Source organism: Molothrus ater, chromosome 2, assembly GCF_012460135.2.
Source record: "Molothrus ater isolate BHLD 08-10-18 breed brown headed cowbird chromosome 2, BPBGC_Mater_1.1, whole genome shotgun sequence".
Taxonomy (NCBI): Eukaryota; Metazoa; Chordata; class Aves; order Passeriformes; family Icteridae; genus Molothrus; species Molothrus ater.
In genome coordinates this window covers 31,586,784-31,600,828 of record NC_050479.2, presented here as the reverse complement: position 1 = coordinate 31,600,828, position 14,045 = coordinate 31,586,784, and the positions used below count along the sequence as shown (strand labels likewise).

The following is a 14,045-nucleotide window of genomic DNA, read 5'->3' as shown; positions in this document are numbered from 1 at the left end:
ATTATAATATACAACATACAGTTCAGTACCCAAGGCATACACTGGCTGGTTGGGATGTGAAGACTACAGAAAGAAACAATGGCCTTCTATGCAGATCTCAGCATACACTATTTAGGCACCAATCACAGAACCATTTAGGCTGGAAACCATCTTAGAGGCCATCAAGTCCAACTGCTAATCTAGCACTGCCAAGTACCAGTGTAGCTCATTTCCCTCTGTGTGTATGAGTATGGTCTGAATACATTTATGATGACACAACTGCATCAGCTCTAGGCTGGGTTTTACAATTTTTATTGTTTCATGACTAGTCATAAAAGTTCTATTACTATTGAAGGACAATGTCCAGAGGAAGCATAAGTAGTTTCAGAAGAATTAAAAAGCCAAAACTCCATGCAATACAGAGTGATACCAGTGTCCACACATATATACCATGATTCAAATGATTCAAAGGGCAACCACTTGAGTTCCCAAGCACTTTGTGTTCCTCAAACAACACTCACAGAACTGCCATCTATCTCCATTTCCTTACAGCCATCATTGGAGCAGGAGGGCTGTACTACCACCAGCACTGAGCTGAGCCCACCTGGACTGGATTCTGGGAGCCTGCATGTGGAGCTGCCAGGCAGAAGTCAGACAGAAAAGAAATAGACACTCTCTTTCATGCTACTGTACATAACCTCTAAAGCAAAAGGATGAAAAATTTCTACAATTACAGTTTCTTTTAATAATCTCCTTTTCTCATTCTCCTGCCCCAGCTATGATTTTTAGTTTTAGATATGTGAGTCTAATTCTCCAGCTTATTTCATGTCCAGGTTTTTCTTGGGTTTTACTAGAGGCAAGAAAGACTGATATCAAAAGGAAAGGGGAAATAGAAAGAAAATTGAGGAAAACAAAGCCTTTACATACCCAGAAAGTCATCTGAACATCCAAAGAGAATCAGAAAAGTTCCTTCTTCTTTTTAAATATATCTTCTGTTTCCAAGCTATACTAACTACATGGTATGTTTTTAAATAATCTGTTTTAAAATAAGTTGGGTGTGATCTAGTTACTAAATATTGCATGATTTGATTTGATAACCACACAGCAGAGCAAACTACTTTCCTAATCTAAAATAAGATGTAAAATTCTACAATGCCTTTAAGAAAATGGGGCTTAAGTACCTTTTATTTTTTCCAATGACATGTAAGCCCAGGAAAAAGTAATTTTCTATTTTAGTTGGTTTTCAAAGTCTTAGAATTGACAGTTGCATGTAAACAACTTACATCTTCACTTTTACAGCTACATGAAATCAGCATTGATTTATGCAGCACACAATGTCTTTATTTCTTGGTTAACTTCCCTTCAGATTTTCACTGTAAGCCAGTGATATTTTATTAGAGATAACAGTGATACTTGTATTAATTTCCTTCATTATATTCAGTCACTCATAGCTTTGGCAGGTGGTGTAACTTTTAGGTCCTTCGAGTGAGGGGACAAAAGGATGAATAACTTGGGATGCTGTAACTGGAGTCCACCCCACAAACAAGAGGCAGGTTACAGCTCAACAATGAACTTTGGTTCTGACACAGTCAGCCTTGTGCTTTGACTCAGCAAAGTAAATAATGCTCTTTGCAAGCAGTCTGCACAAAATTGCCAGGGCATTCTGGTTTAACAAACAGCATCTTATCAGGCATTACACATCCAATATAATTAATTAAGACATTTAAAAACTGAAGTGGTCTCACCCAGTATTTGGCAATTTCCTCTTCCTAAGCAAAGTGGCTGAGTAATAAGAAACATCACACAGACTAGCTAAAAGTTGAGGATTATTTTGATAACCAACCTTCTCATGTAAGTAGATCATTTGCATGTTCCTATCACAGTAGCACTATTACCTTCACTAGCAAATGGCTTTTGCTTCCTTACCCTAAACTTTTAAAGCCGATATTGTCTCCAGATTACTACAAACTGTACAGACTGTTGTGGAGTAAAAAGTTTTAATAATATCACAGCAGACTCTTGGGCTGAGCTAGTATAAGCACTCAGCTTCAGTCTAATTCTAACAGCCAAATAAACAGTTAGGATGATGCTCAGTGCTATTGTAAATTCCAGCCACATTCCATACTGGAGTGGACTGAGAAAACAAAATGGTGTAATCGCTTATAAATACAATGAATAAAACTAGATTGGTCACTTTTATTTTGCCCTATGCTTCAGAAATTGAGGCTATTAAAATAACAACTAGTCAGATACGAAAAGCTAGGAGGAAATGAGACTTTATATTATGGAAATACAGCTGACAAATGCAGTGCTGTGTAGGAGCAGATGTGGTTGAAAAAACAATGAAATACTTTTCAGCAGAATTTGCAAGTTTGTTTTGTGAAGGTGGAACCAAGAAGCCCTTGCTGGAGATTCTCACACCATCATCCACAGGTCCAAAGTACCTAGGAGTTCAACAGGAGGTTGAGATGTACCTATCTGCACACATGGTCCTCTTATCTTGTGACTCAGCTACAGCTCTTGACTTTCATTCAGAATAAGAAGGCAAAGCAGCTGAGCTGGTTATTAAACCAGACTGTTGAAGCAATGTAAGTAAAAACTACAGAATCTGATTTAAAATTCTAATTGTCAGTATGTTGCTTTGACTAAGGAACTTGCTACACCAGACTTATTGCAAGAGTTGCAGAGAACGTTTCAAGAAAACTGCCCAAAAATTGTTTGTGTATACATGACAATTTACTGTGCTCTCTGCTCACAGAATCATTTCATATCAGACTCACAGGATTAGCTATTGCTAAAAACATCCTCTCACTGTGACAAAGGTCATGGAAACAACCTCTTTACTCTAGAGCAGACAGCACTTCCTTAAAGCACTCCATCAGTGTCCAAATAAAAACACTCATACGCTTGTGCTAACAGTGTTGAGTTGCACAAGCATTGGTAACCAGTTTAAAGAGCATAATTTTGTCAAAACAGCAGGCCAGCTACTATTATCCTTCTGTATAGTGCAGACTCATTGCAAATGTCAGAGGAGCCAGACTGTTTACTCAGTTCAGGTATTTCTGAAATGGACTGACATTCAGTGTCATAAAACTTTGCCTGTTCAAGGGTTGAAGCCCACTTGGGGATCTTGGATTATCAGATATGCTCTGGTATATTATTACAAACCCATGATTTCAACTTGCTTCTAGGAAAGAAATATACTTCTTTTCCTCCTATCATCTTCCACTGTTTAGACTTCAAGTTAATAACCCCTTGTTGTGACTGGTTTAAGCATTACTGAAGCAATTCAAACAAGAGTAAAATGCAACAGAGCTTCCTTATCCAAGGACATAATGAAAGCAACAGAACCATCATCTATAGATGCATGGTGAGTCCAAAGGAGCAACTGATGTTCTGGGGCAGAGAGGTGTCCCTTAAGATTGCTATCACAAATGCAGGTATTTGTATGGCAGAGATGTTTCTGTGCAAAAGGAGAAAGCAAGGAAGGAGAAACTCTGCAGGAAAAACAGCAGTAAAGGCTGCAGAAAGTCTGAGTGAAAGCAAGAATAGTTATTGAAAAAAAATTCCTTAAAAGGGGTAATGATAGAGCACCACTTCACTGGGGGCAGAACAAAGTAGGGAGTGATGCTCAGAGAAGCCTCCCTCCTCTTCAATGAATTCGACTTCATCCATGGAATCAAGGTTTGTTTGGGGTTTTGTTTTTAATTACCAGATTGTATCTGGCTTCATGATCAGACTAACATTAGCTAAAAGCCTGGTTTTAACCTAAGTTTTGACAGCCTCAGATCTCAAGTGAATCCAGGGACACAACCCAATTCTGACCTTGCAGCAGATCCTTGTTCTGTCTTGCCCACATATGGCTTTTCATACACACTACACTGTGATCTCAAATGCCCATGGAAAAGTGGAAGCAGGAGCAGATCGACTTTCAGGTGGCTTTTGTTGATTTCTTTCACAGCTGTGGGAAGAATTAACACTGGCACAGAAGACAGAGATGCAAGAGAGCCTGTTCTACAGCCAAGAGGCCACAGACAGGACAACAGCTCTGCAGCCCACCAAACCACGGGACCCTGTGCTCACAGGCTCCCTTCTCCTGTGCTGAACACCATCCACCTTTCCCAGGAGCCATAATGCTCCTGACTGTACTCTGCACCCCAGCTTACCAGACACGTTCCCTTCGCACCATCACGGCACCCAACACGATGCTCCTCCAGACACATATGCAGGTACCTCAGAAATTTTGTCCAGCACATAGAAGGAGCTGATTTCCTGAAGTCCTTTCAGCTTCTCTGCTGACTGTACTATGTGCCACAGTTTCTCAAAACTAATCTGCTGTTTCAGAGAAACATGAAACTTATGAGAACATGTCAATTCATCCACGATATATGCTCCTCTACAAATATGTAACACAGATTGGAACTGACATTCAAGATGACCCACACCCTATATAAGCCTCACAAAAACTGCCTAGTTATTCACTTTTCCAGCTTGGCAAACTAAGCCTCCATACTCAGTGTCAAGATAAAACATTTGTTAAAATAATTCTTGGCTTCCTTCCACTCCAAACAAATTCATCAGACAGATATTTCAAGTCATTTTTGACTCAAGCAAGCAGAAGTAGGAAGGTACAAAAGTAGAAATGTAGGAGACTTCATTAATTAGAATATGACTTTTTTTTTGTTACACCTTTCTCTTCCACATAAGGATAATGGAAGGTTTTGACTATTTTTGAGGTCACTGTCTCCAATTAAGAGAAATGCATGAGCTTTAAACAAATCAGACAACCGTGGAACAATTTTAATCCCTGAATGAATAAATCCCTTGGGGGACGTGGCTGCAGAGAAATCAATGGGCAATTCTATTAAGCCTTAACAGCAAATAAGGCACAATCTGGCTTCTACAATAAACCTCAAAGCCACAGATCCTGTCATAAGAATTTATCACATTTGTGTGATCAGTCATCAGTGTACAGAGTCTGATTATACCCAGAATATCTTCTGCATACAGCAGCTGTTGGAACAGTGTTGTACTACACCATCTTTGAGTAATCTTACAGCAAAAGAAAAGACAGAAATAAGTGTTAGCTGGGTGAACACTCATTTGTTCCAGTGAACTCCTACTCTTGCTGGCACCCTACTGCCCACTGACCTTACCTCCAGCCCCAAAGTGAAAAGAGAAGGGTGAGCTGTGACTGTGAGAAAATTGGCATTTGCTCCCACAGGCTTTCACAACAACACATAAATGACCTCCTTTGCCCTACAGACTGGAAGTGCTCTCTCTAGCTGTGGGATCAAACACGAATCATTCATACCATGCTATAAAAAGTCCACAGACTAGCACAGAAAATAGAACTGTGCTTTAAAAAAATCATCAAAACAGAAGACACAATTTCCCCTCCCCTTCAATATACCTAAATGCTCACCCACTGACACCTGCCAGAGTAAGGACAAAATCACTTTGCTTGATGTGGTTGATGCAGCCTAGCTCATATCCAGGAGCCTCTGCCTCAGGCTGCATCTGCTCTTGTAAGTGAAACACTCTCAAGACTGTTCTGTGGCACCAGGGACAATGCTTGAAACCAGACTGCTAAACTCTCATGATCTTCAAAAGAGGTTGACTGCATCCACTGTGCTTGTTGCAAACAATCACCAGACTACCCAACCATGATTGTGTCCAGGGCTGTTCCAACAACCCAAGATCAATGACAGCCTGACCCAATCATGGTTGGGAAGAGATGCAAGAGAGCCTGTTCTACAGCCAAGAGGCCACAGACAGGACAACAGCTCTGCAGCCCACCAAACCATGGGACCCTGTGCTCACAGGCTCCTTTCTCCTGTGCTGAACACCATCCACCTTTCCCAGGAGCCATAATGCTATTTCCTGCACTCTTCAGTGGTTTAGATGCATATTCCCTGTCCACCTATCTGAATTGTTCAGATCTGTAGCATGTCCAAGGCACAGGGCAGCTGCCTTCTTTGCTCACAGAACCAAATTACCTTTCCTTGAAATCAGAGTATGTGAACAAGAAAAAAGGGTGAAAATGGCACACATACAGCTACTACCCACACGTCTGTATACCACAGACATCGCACACCCAGTGCTCACAAGTTCAGAAGTACTCCCTACAAGCACCCACTCTTCAGATAAATAGTTTTTGAGGGTCAAATTTTCACAGCCATTAAATACCTAAAAATAGAGATGGGAGCCATCACTTCTTGCAGTGAATAGGAATCATTATCCAATAAGATGTTATTTTGAGGTTAGGTGTCTCCTTCCTGTTGCAGTTCACTGGGATTTATCCCTGAAGGTGTTAAAAGCTTCTGTTTTGAGTGTGATGCCTTTGTTATCTCTTTATATTAAAGTACAATGTCTCTAATTCATTACACTGGCTTATGAAAGAAAGAAATACAGGAGTAATAATACAGGCAAGTGTTTTCCTCCCTCTGCTGGGTAAAAAAAAATAACATCTGTGTATTTCAGCTTTGCAACCTTGCTTCATGTCTATCTCTGAGCAAACAAATTAAAGTCCTGTGGAAGCTGCTCAGGTAAATTTCAACACTACCTGGTAGTGTGAGACACAAGACAGGCAGAAATAGTTAAATAGTTTAATTCTCACTGGTTTGTCATTTGGTCAAAGAGGTTTTGTAGACATAATCAAAAAAAGGGAACCTTAAGTCATTAGAAAGAACAAATAACTTTTACAGAGACACTTGACTGTTTTCCCCCAGCATCCTTTCACTGACGCAAGTCACCCAGAACTCTGTAATCTGCACAGTCGGTTTAAAACACTGACATACATCTAGCACCTCACTTTAAAAAAATAAACCAATAAAGAAGCAGAGCACTCTTCACCAGTTGGTTCAGTAGCAATTAAACAAACTGAGTTTACAGTCTGCACCATACTCATCTCACAATAAGATTTGAAAAAGAGCTAGGCTACAAGATTAAATAAAAACAAATCTATACTTGTGCTCCCATGATTTTTTATCAAATAATTTTTGAGAGAAGTACATATATAATTCAATATTTGAGAGCCGTAAGCTCTACAGTATCTTATAAAGCAGGCTGCTGAGGAACAAGAAACCCATGGACCAGATACAGCCTATGACTTCACTTTGATAATTTTGGACTGAGTGATTTGAGGGGAATGCATTAGTACAAGAAAAAAAAGTGAATCTGTGCCCTGCCAAATGGGTTTGACAGCTCTCCCTGGCTGCAGGGGAAAAAATTCTCATTTCTCCTATAAACCAATACTAGGAGAAAATTATGGCACACAGCTGATTGACACAAGAAGCTGCTCCTCATTAACAGTTCCTATAAACCTTAAAGGCAAGTAAGAGGGACAAAAGTAAAAAATGTTGTCCTGCTTATTTTAAAAACAGATTTCTTTTTCAAAGTTAACTTAGAAGTATTCATGTTTGGAAGCTACATCCAAAATACCTGAAAGGGCTCCATTTCCATAGACTGTTGAGTACTCCTCTCCATTAAAAAATCAACCTTTACTTCATCCACCTTTCTGTCTCAAAGACATTAGCCACCTAGGACAGGACACTTCATAAAGTACACTAACTTGTCTTTCTTCAAATACTCCATTTTAAAATCCTGACACAACAGTCCTAAACAGTCCTAATGAGAGTAGCATTTTCTTTTTCTTGCTTGGATTATGTGCCAGTGTGGCAAAATTCAGCTACCACTAATAGCTTGAATGCACCAAGCGAGATATTGAGAAGGATCTCTGCGTGTTCATTCTTGTTTACAGAAGTGACATCACACAGATTAAGAGACTGATTGGCATATTTTAACTGTTTGCTTAAATGATTATAAACTCCAGGTTTCTTATCTCCTCTTTTTGTTTCACACTGTCTTATATATTTGTTCATGACATGCTGTTGAAGAAACTAAGGGCTGATTTCTCTTTGACTAATGACATTAAATAAACTCTATTTTATTATGATGCTGCCACCTGTAGTCTTTCTGAATGCCACACTACCTCTGCACAGTTTTGATTTTCATTTAAATTTCTAAAAATTACATTGTTTATATTTTGCTAAAACTTTCAACATCACCCCAGCCAGCAAGGAAAACAGCAAATAAAATGTTTGTGTGGACATGCTTTTGTCATCTTTCCTCTGTGATATCCAGCCCCACTAAGTAATCTCCCCAGTTTTAGATACTCTGATGTCCTCTGATGAAGAGACTGCTTTCAGAAGGTCTGAGAAGAACAGGTGACTCTGAGGTGTATTAAGCCAGCATGAATGGTTCCTTTCAAACACCAGAAAGCATGCCTGAACACACTACACAACCAGCCTACAGCGCAGAAGACAAGATGGAAATCAGATCTGAAGTTTCTGTGAAGCCTAAAAGAGAACTTTCCCCAGATACTCCCATATATACTTCATTCATGCTCTACTGTACTCTGATTAGGACCACTAAGCAGAGACATTAATTCTCTTCCTCTCCCGATGCTTTTCTGTACTATAGTTTTCTGAAGCTAACATCAGTAAGTAAAAATCAGACCTCAAATAGACCAGACATCCATGCCTTCCACTGCAGAGCAACACACAAAGTGACGTGGATCTGGAATCTCCCCATCCTGTAGTCCTACCAGTTGAGACCTAAGCCATGGGGATGTTTTGCACAGTGCTCCTACCTATGAAACTGTCAGCTCTATGGTGATGCAGTAAACACCACTACACCAACTCAAAAGGCCTGTAGCTGCAGAAATTAGCTATTTGTTTTTTCTAGGAATGGAATTAGAAGGACAGATAGACAGATCATACGTCTGTCCCTCCTTAACATCTAATTTGTCCAGGTACCTATGGAAACTCTTGGTGTCTCCATGGTCAGCTGATGCAATGCAAGTCCTGCATCTGCCCAACCCCCCAATACCTTGCAAAAACCTTAGTTGATTCTGATTCCAGTATCAAGGAGAGAATGCCACAACTGTTAGATTAAAAGAGCTACTAATTTTGATGGCATACAGTGCCCTGAGTCCTTTAAGTTCCACATTATATTGTATTTATAGCTTCTTTGTTCAGTTCTAGAATATTTTCCATTTTAGGAAGAAAGAAATCTACTCAAGAATCAAACAAACCCCATAATTCTAAAATACAGGCAGCTGATTGCATTGTATTAGACAATGAGTTAGAAGATGAAGCAGTTCCTTTGTTATATTCTACTTCTCTTTAAATAGCAGAATTGCCAAAGCTGTTGTGATAAAAGAAGAATGACATGGAGAATGAGAACTGTGTAATCTTCCCATCTCACTCACCACTTTAAGATACAAAGAAGTAAAAAAAACCAGCTACCTGTCTCCATTGCCCAGAACTTTTATGTGCTGCAGATAAAAACAAACAAACCAAAATACACTGAGTTTTTAGCTTTTCAGGGATGCAATATTAAACAATTTCATTAAAAATAAATAGACATTTTAAAAAATAAACTCCTTTTCTGTAAAAAAAAAAAGAAAAAAAGAAAAAAAACTGAAAAAAAGCAGAGCTGTTGTGTATTTTTATCCACAGAACAAACAAACTGTTTATGGGGACTGTATCTTAGCAATGCAAGTTGAAGAAGTTCTTATAACTGTGTACTCTCAGGCGTGTCTTGCCTGTAAACTCAGACGTTATCCCTAAAATCATTTAGTGTTTCCATAAAAGAAAAAGTTGTGCTGTCAAGTACTGTCAAGAAATTTTCCTTGAAGGACTCTTTTCAAAGCTACTTCTATCTTAACTTAGCAACAAACTTCAGCAGAGAAGCAGCTGGCAGAGGACACCACTGAATGTGTGTGCCAGCTTATACACGTGAAGGTTTTCCACACTCCTGGAGCTGACTGATGAAGGATGCTCTGAAGCAGCTGGGAGCATGGAGAACCACGGGTCTGAGAATTCTGAGAAACAAAATGCACTGGAAGAAACACCAAAGAAATCTGTGTCCTGTTTTATCTCATTCTCTTTGAACATCAACAGGATGACTGAAAAACCATTTACTCTAAGTAAATACTCTTGTAATTACACTTCACTAGACTCATTCAAGGTCATGAAGAGTCAATGGTGATAAACTGCTAAAAAGTCCCATTTCATCTCTTATACCTGTTTTGATGCATATTTCTCTGAGTCCTTGATTCAATCTTCCTCTTGATTATTTCAAAATTTGTCAGAATTTAAGGCATCACCAATGTCTACAGTGAAATTTGCTCCTAAGGTGCATTTCAAAAGTACTGCACAAAAGCAGATACACCATCTGCTGTTTAAAGTGTTCCAAGACAATTTTCTGTTCCACTCCTGCAACTACTGGATAAGCCACTACTGCCAAGAGAATTCTGTTGACTCCCTTTGAGGCTATATAGAGTACAGGCATCAGGAGTAGTAGGACTTGCAAGAGGTATGAAAACAGTAAAATGGTATCCTTGAAACTAAGACAATGATTATTTAAGTCTGAGCTTCACTAGAAGCATCACTGCTGATAGTTTTCACAGAAACATCTACTAATACAGTTACACTCTGTTCCCAGACTGCTGTCTGTATTTTCCCAGAGGCCAGCAGACCCAGTTGCTTGGCTTTGAGCTGCCAAGACTTTTAGTTTCATCCTGTTATAACTCATCAAACAGATGTAGGCATTTTACACAGAATTCTACAACCCACTATGTGCACTCTTTATAGACACCAAAAAATTGAGTACTCCAGAATTCCTGTACTGATTGCATTGTTTACTTTTATGTTTAATTTCAAAACTTTCCATTTTAAATGTATTTCAGAGCAGCCAGACTCTTATATTGCACTGTTATATTGCACTGTTTTACCTACATCTACCTCCAAAAAGTTAATCAAATTTGATACTGTATCAGGAAGACCTTTCCATTAATGAATTTATGAGATGACACTGATTTAATGAGCCTGTCTTAGCTTAACCCTCTTCATGTGTAGTGTGGAAGGACAGAGGCTGCAGTACCGCACTGAGAAGCCACTGGGGAGGGATTTGTGCTCCAAGCTTATCAAACCCAAATAATTCTGAGGGAGTTCTTCTGACTTAAGGATGAGCAGCAGTGCACAGAAATGCTTTGGTACAGATAAAGCCATCTTCCTTAAGTGACAACATCCATGAATGGATGTTTCACTGCAATAAAATAGGTAGGTAAATGGTCTCCTTTCCTGACATTTTTGCACAGACTGTCCCTTTAATAATACAGAATCATAAATCTTGCAGTAAGAGAAGACTGTATATTTAATATCTTGGATAAATTATATTTTAGGACTGAACTTCATCTCTCTTGTGATGGTTAACTTTCTTCCATATGCGTATATGCAGAGCTGAGAAATGAAGCAGCAGCTTTTTCTAAGAATATCTTGGCATGTACAGCCTTCATTCTATTGCCTTCCAACAAAGATTGCCATGTTCAAGTGGATGGCCTTCAGTATTTTGGACTTCAACAAACAAGACATATTCAGTTCATCAGCACCTACAATTGCAGAAAGGCACTTGTAGGCTTCTGTAACAAAAAGATAAATGAACTGTGCATTGCTGGGTAAATACCACGTTTAACGGGCCAAAGCCTGAGCTTGCTGTTATGAAGCAAGACCACAGAGAAGAAAACTGTTGGATTCCAGCTGTGCAGGGCACAGGACAAGAGATCTGTGACATAGTGACAACAGACTTCAGAGTCACCTTCACTTTCTGCACAGTGAGTGCTCTGCAGGTCCCTATGTGTGTTGGTTACACTCTCCAGTCAAAGACCAGTTGTGCTTGCAACACACATGTGAAATCAAGAGTGGAACAGATGGGCTGTGAGGCAATGACCATTTATTAAACCTTCACACAAAACAGGGAGAACTTGTCTGTGTATTGTTAGACACCGATGATTTCACTTTTGTCCTGGTGAATCTGAAATGCGGCTTTGCTACTGCAATAAATATTTGCCTGAGACATTTCCATAATTCAATCCCATTTGCAGTTCCTCGGTAACAGTTCAGTGCCAGTCCTTGTTATTTAGGAGTTTTTTCCTCCTTTTTCTTCTCTTTTTTCATGACTATAAACTCTGAGGCTACCAGCCAAGTACTATACAGCTGTTAATGTCCTGCACAACAGAGAGGACAGCAGAGGCTGTCAGCACCACCACAGGCTGAGTGGGAGCAGAACCCTTTCCTCTGTAGAGTTCAATGGCAGGCAGCACACACTCATATCCCCATCCACTGCCTTAGAAGCAGCACTGCCAGGTTGGCTGGGTTTTTTCCAAGAGAAGAATTAGACCCTATACACCCAGAAGCACATGCTAAATAAAACACTTTTTAATTAAAAACACAGCAGAATTTAAGTTCACAAGGTCTCTGTGAAAGCAAAGAAACATGACCTTCTACTTTCTCTAAACTCTGACGTCTGTACATAGACAAACTAATTACCCATCACTATAAACAACCACAGACAGTTCCTACCTCGTCACTGGATAAGCTTAAATGCACCTGCTGCCTTTCCTTTAATGATAAGCCAACTCCTACCCTGAAAACACGTTCTTTCAATGATTAAAGAGCTAAAAGGCAAGTGCCAGTAATAAAGTTACATTTTTTTTCCTTCTGTAATCTAATCTTTGCCCTGTAGAAACTGCTGATGAGAGCTCAGTTCCACTTAAAATTTACATAAAAACAATCCATATCATGTTGCATGGAAAAGGACTGTTGCCCCAGTGTTTATTGGCATGGTGATACCAAGACTGACAAATAACTCTGATGCAAAAAATGATGTACAGCCTTGTATCAGCATCAAACAGGCTTTGATGCACGGCTGCTATTTTTGGAAGGTAATGATCTGTGAGTGGTAAAGCAAATGAACTTCTTAATGATGACAAATACAGGAGAATGTACAGTACTGAGTAGAGAACATGATGTCCAACCAAAGAAAGATTTATGGGAGATAGTTATGGTACCTAAGATTTATAGTGGCAAAATAAGAGAACAGGAAAAGCTTCTGGAAGATCTTGTGTGTCTACCTGGAATAACAATTTACTTTCAGACAAAGGATGGAATGTACAGTCCACTGCATGCTTCTAGCTGATACTAACATTGCTTTGGTATTTATACACATATAAAGTGTAAGACATGCATTACTTTAACCAATTTAAATACAATTTTAAAAGCTATAGAGAAGAAGTTGGGTTTTTAACTACCATGAAAATATGCAAAACAGTTAGCGTTTATATTGTTGGGATGTTCCTATAAACTTCTCTTTATGTATGGGGTGGTTTTCAGCTAATGGTAGGGTAAAACTGGCAAGGTGATGTTTTCATAACTAAACTTTCATTGTGCTCTTAAATGTTTTTGAATTGAAGAGATTACGGTACAGTAACCTACGATCCATTAGTAGCAAATAAAATTCAATACATTAAATATACTATGGACAGTAAAGTTTGTCAACAGAGGCTAGCATAATAATGAAAACAAAGCATTTGTGGTATTTCAGGTCTCACGTCTGAAAATATATTAAAGAGATGGAAAAGTCATACAATTTATGGCTAATTTCAGGGTAGAGGATCAGTCAGCATTTTGAGAGATATTTGAGGAATGGGAGAGGAAAAGCCACAGCCTTTAGGGCAAGAAAGCACTGCCTGCTGAGCTCGGCCTTCCTGCAGGGAGCTGGGCTGGTGGGAGCACGAGGCTGCTCACCTCAATCCAATTCACACCTTCGGGAAAGCCGGACCCGCCGGCCGGCAGGTACTGTGTACACGGAAACCGGTGTCCCACTAGGAACGTGTGGCCTCTAAATTAAGCGCCTGTTTTGCTTCAGGTTCAGCGTCTCCCGCGGCTGTGCTCGCAGATAAACAGCCTCCGGACAAGACGCGGGGAAGGGAGCGAAGCCCTGCCCGCCGCCCTGCCCGCCGCCCAGCCTCCCCCGACGGCAGCGCCCGCGGCTCGGCCCGAGGAGCCGCTGCCCGGCGGGTCCCGCTCTGCCTCACTCACCTGCAGCCCGTGAGGGGCGGCGCGGCCCTCGGCGGCCCGGGGCGGCGGCACGGCGGTGCCAGCAGCGGGGAGCGGCGGAGTCGGGCGGCGCGGAGCCATGCGAGCCGCGGACCTGCCGCC

At 40.3% G+C, this 14,045-nt stretch overlaps 1 protein-coding gene across 1 annotated transcript in view; it reads right to left on the bottom strand.

The window, feature by feature from the left end:
• Positions 1 to 13,949, bottom strand: part of CRACDL (CRACD like) — a 63,011-nt gene extending 49,062 nt beyond the window's left edge. Inside the window, exon 1 of the mRNA XM_054514083.1 lies at positions 13,926 to 13,949. The gene's annotated coding sequence lies outside the window, so the exon portion shown is untranslated. The remainder of the gene's footprint in view (positions 1 to 13,925) is intronic.
• Positions 13,950 to 14,045: the final 96 nt, after the last annotated feature.